We start from the raw sequence: 8,800 nt of genomic DNA on the forward strand, positions 1-8,800 counted from the left end.
GTTGAGAAAGAGTCCGTCAGTTCCTTACCATTCCTGACCCGTGGCGGTCATGTAAACAACCCAGGATTCCCGGGGCGAAGAGGCGGGGTAAATGTCATAAAATACAGGGGAACTGTCAAATACCGCGGGATGCGGGAATATATACATCTTTTTTTTTTTTGGAAGGGCTCTTCAGGGGCATCTTTCAAAGGTAGACTAGTAAAAAGCGAAATCAAATGTAACAGTCATTTAGGCTTTAGAGAGTTCAAAGTTAATCTGAGCCAAGGGCAGTGTAACTATAACTCCCTCATCACAAAGATGCCCTGCTTCTATTCCTAGATTAGATCCAGGTCATTCGAGAGTCTCTGTGGGTCATAGGCCTACTAAAACTGTTTAGAGCTCATATTATACATTTGCTCTTAACACAGCTCTACCTAGCCTATATGTTATCCTAATGTTCACTATACTCTGATCATTACAGAAATAACTGGTTGAGCTGCCCACATCCATCCCCATCACCGGAGACATACACACATACTCTCTGACGCTCCATCTCTCTTCTTGCTCTCTCTCGTTCTCTATTTCTCTCTCTCACACACACACACACACACACACAATATCATGAACATGTGTATTACAATTATGACCTTGAGGTCTATTTTTTACATTGAATAAGACAGCCCGACAGTTATTAATTCACACACCTGTAATGCGCCGCATACACCTGTAATGCGCCGCATACACCTGTAATGCGCCGCATACACCTGTAATACACCGCATACACCTGTAATACACCGCATACACCTGTAATACACCGCATACACCTGTAATACACCGCATACACCTGTAATACACCGCATACACCTGTAATACACCGCATACACCTGTAATACACCGCATACACCTGTAATACACAGCATACACCTGTAATACACAGCATACACCTGTAATACACAGCATACACCTGTAATACACAGCATACACCTGTAATACACCACATAAAATCTAATCAAATTTATTTATATAGCCCTTCGTATATCAGCTGAAATCTCAAAGTGCTGTACAGAAACCCAGCCTAAAACCCCAAACAGCAAGCAATGCATGTGAAAGAGGCACGGTGGCTAGGAAAAACTCCCTAGGAAAAACTCCCTAGAAAGGCCAAAAACCTAGGAAGAAACCTAGAGAGGAACCAGGCTATGAGGGGTGGCCAATCCTCTTCTGGATGTGCCGGGTGGATATTATAACAGAACATGGTCAAGATGTTAAAATGTTCATAAATGACCAGCATGGTCAAATAATAATAATCATTGTAGTTGTCGAGGGTGCAACAAGCACGTCCGGTGAACAGGTCAGGGTTCCGTAGCCGCAGGCAGAACAGTTGAAACTGGAGCAGCAGCATGGCCAGGTGGACTGGGGACAGCAAGGAGTCATCATGCCAGGTAGTCCCGAGGCATGGTCCTAGGGCTCAGGTCCTCCGAGAGAAAGAAAGAAAGAGAGAAAGAGAGAATTAGAGAGAGCATATTTAAATTCACACAGGACACCGGATAAGACAAAAGAATACTCCAGATGAAACAGACTGACCCTAGCCCCCCGGCACATAAACTACTGCAGCATAAATACTGGAGGCTGAGACAGGAGGGATCAGAAGACACTGTGGCCCCATCCGATGATACCCCCGGACAGGGCCAAACAGGCAGGATATAACCCCACCCACTTTGCCAAAGCACAGCCCCCACACCACTAGAGGGATGTCTACAACCACCAACTTACCGTCTGAAGACAAGGCCGAGTATAGCCCACAAAAATCTCCGCCATGGCACAACCCAAGGGGGGGGGCGCCAACCCATACATAAACAAATAAACCCATACACCTGTAATACACAGCATACACCTGTAATACACAGCATACACCTGTAATACACAGCATACACCTGTAATACACCGCATACACCTGTAATACACCGCATACACCTGTAATACACCGCATACACCTGTCTTCCCCTTCTCAATGTTAATAATCAAGTTATGGAATGGTATTTTTTTCTCCCTACTTCAATAGCCTTGTTGTTAACCTCCTTGCAAATATGGAAAAAGGGGAAAAGCCTGGAGTGTAGTTTTTTTCTCCTCTTGAACAACAGTTGAAGATTAAAAGGAACGTCTCAGGGAAACCTGTCAATTCTGTTGGTGAATAATGCTGTGTGGAATTCAATGGCACGGAGTTATATTGGGTTTCCTCTACACCCACATTTTGTTTCAATAAGATCAATGGCACTCAGTGACAGATAGGGACGCTCTTTTGTATCTTCAAATTTCAGGTTTCTGAGGGAATAATTAGATGGCTGGATGAAACGTAATGCATCAGGCAGCGAGGGGAGTTGCAACAAGAGATCCTCATGGTTCAACACACACACACCGCACTACGCCTGGCTGTTTCTATGGCAAAATATGTTTAATAATGGTGTTGAATTTCCATTGTTCTAAAAGTGGTGCACACCGTTGATCTGCATTAAACCAATGGCAAACGTAATCTTTCACTCACTGGTATTGTTTATTCAGGCAAGATCTTTAATTTGAGGATTATTCTTATTTGTTTATGTATAGGTAAAGTCTTTCAGTTTCTGCAATGTCTGTCTTCTCCTGCTGAGGAGGATGATGTTTTTGACTCTGTCTAAGGGGGGGTGGAGGGTATACTGTAGCTGGAGGGCTAACTGAGGTAGGCTGACTGACAAACATTTGATAAAGAAATTGAGTATTTCCTTAATTCATGAAAACCAAATTACTCAGATTTAAAGGTGACATTGTCACGCTAGTCGTACAAACTGGAAGCATACTCGGACCAACGTGCAGCGTGAGCTGGGTTCCACATATTTTATTTAAGTGAACAGCACAAAACAATAAACGAAACGTGACTAAGTGATGCACATGTACAAAACAATATCCCACAAACACAGGTGGGAAAAACAGCTACATAAATATGATCCCCAATTAGAGACAACGATTACCAGCTGCCTTTAATTGGGAATCATACAAATCACCAACATAGAAATAATAACCTAGAACCCCACATAGAAATAATAAACTAGTATACCCCCCAGTCACGCCCTGACCTACTTCACCATAGAGAAACAATGGCTTTCTATGGTCAGGGCGTGACAGTACAACCCCCCCCCCCAAAGGTGCAGACTCCGGCCGCAAAACCTGAAACCAAATAGGGAGGGTGGGGGGGGGGGGTGATTAGTGTCGGCTCTGGTGCGGGACGAAGTACCCGCTCATTCGCCAGCATCGGGGGCGGCTCTGGTGCAGGACGAAGAACCCGCTCAACTCGCAGATCCACCATCTTTGGTGGTGGCTCTGGTGTGGGCTGAAGAAACCGCTCATCCCGTGAATCCAGCCATGGACCCAGGCTGAACACTGTGCCTGGACTGGATCTCGATACCGAGGAAGGCTCCTGCCATGGAGCGGGACTGGACGCCGTGTTGGACTGGGCATCGACGACGAGGAGGGCTCCTGCCATGGAACTGGACTGGACGCCGTGTTTGAACTGGATATCGGCGCAGAGGAATCAAATCAAATTTATATAGCCCTTCGTACATCAGCTGAAATCTCAAAGTGCTGTACAGAAACCCAGCCTAAAACCCCAAACAGTAAGCAATGCATGTGAAAGAAGCTCCCTAGGAAAAACTCCCTAGGAAAAACTCCCTAGAAAGGCCAAAAACCTAGGAAGAAACCTAGAGAGGAACCAGGCTATGAGGGGTGGCCAGTCCTCTTCTGGCTGTGCCGGGTGGATATTATAACAGAACATGGTCAAGATGTCAAAATGTTCATAAATGACCAGCATGGTCAAATAATAATAATCATAGTAGTTGTCGAGGGTGCAACAAGCACGTCCGGTGAACAGGTCAGGGTTCCATAGCCGCAGGCAGAACAGTTGAAGGCTCCTGCCATGGAGCTGGACTGGACGCCGTGTTTGGAAGCTCCGGACCGTTGACCATTGCCGGAGGTTCTGGGCCGTGGACCGTCTCAGGAGGTTCCGGGATGGGGACCGTCGCCGGAAGCTCTGGACTGGGGACCGTCGCCGGAAGCTCTGGACTGGGGACCGTCGCCGGAAGCTCTGGACTGGGGACCGTCGCCGGAAGCTCTGGACTGGGGACCGTCGCCGGAAGCTCTGGACTGGGAAGGCGCACTGGAGGCCTGATGCGTGGGGGCGGCACAGGACGTACCGGACTGGGGAGGCGCACTGGAGGCCTGGTGCGTTTAGTCGGCCTGGTACCAGTTCGATGACACACCGTGCAAGGAGCTGGCACAGGACCTACTGGGCTGTGGAGGCACACTGGAGACCTGGTGCGTAGAACCGGCACACATGGCACCGGACACATTTCACGCTCCTCAAGGCAAATGTGGAGAGCTAGCACAGGACGTACAGGGCTGGGAAGGCGTACTGGAGACCTGGTGCGTGGAGCCGGCACAACTTTCACCAGACTGATAGCACGCTCCTCAGGACGAGTACGGAGAGCTGACTCAGGTGGCATTAAACCGATAACACGCTCCTTAGGGCAAATGTCGTGCATCCTCCACCAATTCAATAACTAATTTCTCTCCTCCAAATTCTCCCTCAACTCACTGACGGTCTCTGATTCTCTCCGTTCACTCTCCTCCAGTTTCTCCCTCTTCTCCCAGGCTGGCTCTGGTTCACTCCTCGGCTCCACCGACCACCCCAAAAAATATTTTTGGGCTGTTTTTTGGGCTTTCTATGTGGCTGCGAACCCCGGCGTCGTCGCTGTCCTCCATGACTCCTGCCAAGGAAGGATCTCCTGTCCTTCCATTATTTCCTCCCAGGTCCAACTTGTTTTCCCCATCATAGCACGCTGCTTGGTCCTGTGTTGGTGGGATATTCTGTCACGCTCGTCGAACGAACTGGAAGCATACTCGGACCAACGTGCAGCGTGATCTGGGTTCCACATATTTTATTTACATGAACAGCACAAAACAAAGAAGAATAAACAAACCATGACTAAGTGGTGCACATGCACAAAATACAAAATAATATCCCACAAACACAGGTGGGGAAAAACAGCTACATAAATATGATCCCCAATTAGAGACAACGATTACCAGCTGCCTATAATTGGGAATCATACAAATCACCAACATAGAAATAACCTAGAACCCCACATAGAAATAATAAACTAGAATACCACCCAGTCACGCCCTGACCTACTTCACCATAGAGAAACAATGGCTCTCTATGGTCAGGGCTTGACAGACATGGTCAAATGTTTTTAGTGCCGTTTATTTCTTACATTTGGTGGCTATATTTGGTTTCTAACTAAAGATTTTTGATATAATCAGTTATTTTCAGATATATCCTAGTCTTAACTTTTTTTCAAAGAAAAAAGCAGAACAATTTGGTATAGACAGTACGCTGTATATGCAATATTGGAACAATTTCTGGTTGGAAAATCTACTAAATGTAATGATCATCTGACACATCATACTGTTTGTTGATTGGCTTTGGGTTTGGGAAAATACATTAGTTGCATTGATCTTTGGGCAGATGATGTAGGTGTGATTTATTTGTCTAATTACAGTACATTATTGTCTGATGAAAACAATGAATACAAATAAACATTTCACATTATTATCCACGCATGTTGTTGTATGTGGTACCATATGAATTTACCACAGATTGTCATCATTTTTAAGTCTTTGCCATTTTAAATTGTAAATCATACAAAGGTAACTAGCCATCGGAAGGGTTCTAGATGTGGTCAAATTCATAATTAAAACAATACATTATTTACATTGTCATCTATTGTCAGGGATTTCGTCGTCATCAGACGATATGGCGAAATCATCATCGGAAAAGGAGGACCAATATGCAGCAGAATTGTGTTGGCTCATCTTCAACATTTATTAAACTCAAAATGAACATACAAAATAATAAACAACGTACTCACGATATACAGACAGTCCTGTTAGGCTCACACACGCTAAACAAGAAACAATCTCCCACAACTGACAAACACACCCTAATATATGGGACTCTCAATCAAAGGCAAAAGGGAAAACACCTGCCTTCAATTGAGAGTCCCAACCCCAATTAACCAACCATAGAAACACACTCACTAGACTACACATAGAAATACATAAACATAGACCATAAACCAAAAACCCGGAAATACTAAATCAAACGCCCTTTTACCAAAACACCACCCCGAACCACATAAAACAAATACCCTCTGCCACGTCCTGACCAAACTACAATAACAATTAACCCTTATACTGGCCAGGACGTGACATCTATGCACAATAAAATCTGAACACATACACAAATATGGTCAAATATATTGCATTAAAACAAATATTTAATAAAATTGTACAAGGTTTAATATGATATAAAATCCTTAAATATTATCACTATTTAAACATACTTTTGAAATGCTAAATTTTTTTGACAACATTTTGTGTTCATTTGTTTTGTTATGTTAAATTACCAGTTTATTTTTAACACATTTTCAAATCTATTCACAATGTGTTTGTCATGCCCTGACCTTAGAGAGCTGTTTTATTTCTCTATTTGGTTAGGTCAGGGTGTGATGTGGGGTGGGCATTCTATGTTGTCTGTTTCTTTGTTTTTTGGCCAGTATGGTTCCTAATCAGAGGCAGCTGTCTATCGTTGTCTCTGATTGGGAATCATTCTTAGGCAGCCTTTTCCCACCTGTGATTGTGGGATCTTGTTTTTGTGTAGTTACCTGTGAGCAGCTCAGAACTGCATGTTTTGGTTTTCGCCTGTTTGTTGAGTTTCATCTTTGTTAAAAGATGTGGAATTCCATGCACGCTGCGCCTTGGTTTATTTATGATCGGGAGTTGGAAGCTAGTGAACGTGACAGTGTTTTTACAGAGTATTAAGAATAAAACACTATAAATCATCTGTTTATTACATTACAGTGCCTTCAGAAGGTACTCACACCCCTTGACGTTTTCCACATTGTGTTACAGCCTGAATTTGATATTGATTAAATTGAGATTTGGTGTCACTAGCATAAACACAACACCCCATAATGTTAAAGTGGAATTATGTTTTTAGAAATTTGTACTAATTAATAAAAATTAAGCTGAAATGTCTTTGAGTCAATAAGTATTTGACCCCTTTGTTATGGCAAGCCTAAATAAGTTCGGAAGTAAATATTTGCTTAACAAGTCACATAATAAGTTGCATGTGCAATAATAGTGTTGAACATGATTTTTGAATGAATACCTAATCTCTGTACCCATCAGTCGAGCAGAGAATTTCAAACAGACTCAACCACGAAGACAGGAAGGTTTTCCAAAAAAAAGCAAACATTGAATATCCCTTTGAGCATGGTGAAGTTATTAATTGCACTTTGGATGGTGAATCAATATGGGAAAACTGAGGATGGATCAACAACATTGTAGTTACTCCACAATACTAACCTAAATGACAGTGAAAAGAAGGAAGCCTGTACAGAATACAAATATTCCAAAACTGTTTTTTTTTTCACTGTTTGCAATAAGGCACTAAAGTAAAACTGCAAAAAAATTGGCTAAGACATGTACTTTAAGTCCTGAATAAAAAGTGTTATGTTTAAGGCAAATCCAACACATCACTGAGTACCACTCTTCATATTTTCTAGCATGTTGGTGGCTGCATCATGTTATGGGTATGCTTGTCATCGGCAACGACTAGGGAGTGTTTTAGGATAAAAATAAATGCACAGGCACAATCCGAGAGGAAAACCTGGTTCAGTCTGCTTACCAACAGACACTGGGAGACAAATTCACCTTTCAGCAGGATAATAACCTAAAACACAAGGCCAAATATATGCTGGAGTTGCTTACCAAGACTGCACTGAATGTTCCTGAGTGGCCTAGTTAAAGTTTTTACTTAAATTGGCTTTAAAAACAATGTCAAGACGGTCTAGCAATGATCAACAACGAACTTAACAGAGCTTGAATAATAAAAAAAAGAATAATGTGCAAATATTCTACAGTCCAGGTGTGCAAAGCTCTTAGAGACTCACAGCTGTAATCGCTGCCAAAGCTGATTCTAACATGTATTGACTCAGGGGTGTGAATACTTATGTAAATTAGATATTTCATTTTCAATACATTTGCAAACATTTCTAAAAACGTGTTCTCACTTTGTCATTATGGGGTATTGTGTGTAAATGGATAAAAAGCAACAATTTAATACATTTTGAATTCAGGCTGTAACATAACCAAATGTGGAATAGGTCAAGGGGTATGAATAGAAGAGGGGAGAAGTGGAGAGGAGGGGAGAAGAGATGAAGGGAGGGGAGGAGGGGAGGAGAAAAGAGGAGGGGAGGGGAGAAGAGGAGGGGAGGGGAGGAGGAAAGAAGAGGGAAGGAGGGGAGAAGAAGAGAGAGTGTCAGTGAGGCCTGCTGTATCCATGCAGCCAGTCAGGGCATCTGTTTCCCTACACCAGCTCAAAGCCACAGGAAAGTATGTACGTGGTGTTGTTTATTGAGAGATGAACTGGCAGGAAATGTGTGTGATGTTTGCACTCTGCTCATCTTCAAAGTATAATTGCAACACAGTCGGTATCCCTGATCATTGTGTGTTCAAGGTTTAGATGTAAGGCTTCACAGACCAACTGAATGTAAATACTGAATAATACACTTAGAAACAGAGAGAGATAACGTTTCATTTGAGCTGCAGGGAAACCTCTGGTTAATTGAGGCACAGGAGCGATGCCTCATAACGATGTGAAGGACAAGACGTGTGCATGGACTTATCCTCGTAACCCACAGCAGAACGTTTTGTATGTGTTTGTGTGTGT

General features: G+C 43.2%; 1 protein-coding gene across 1 annotated transcript in view; it reads right to left on the reverse strand.

The window, feature by feature from the left end:
- The window catches only part of LOC115158780 (serine/threonine-protein kinase Nek7), a gene marked incomplete in the record, with an annotated part of 122,537 nt that extends 122,442 nt beyond the window's left edge, over positions 1-95 (reverse strand). The window contains 1 exon segment of the mRNA XM_029708088.1: positions 29-95.
- Between the last annotated feature and the right edge of the window lie 8,705 nt (positions 96-8,800).

This window comes from Salmo trutta, chromosome 22, assembly GCF_901001165.1.
Source record: "Salmo trutta chromosome 22, fSalTru1.1, whole genome shotgun sequence".
Lineage (NCBI taxonomy): Eukaryota > Metazoa > Chordata > Actinopteri > Salmoniformes > Salmonidae > Salmo > Salmo trutta.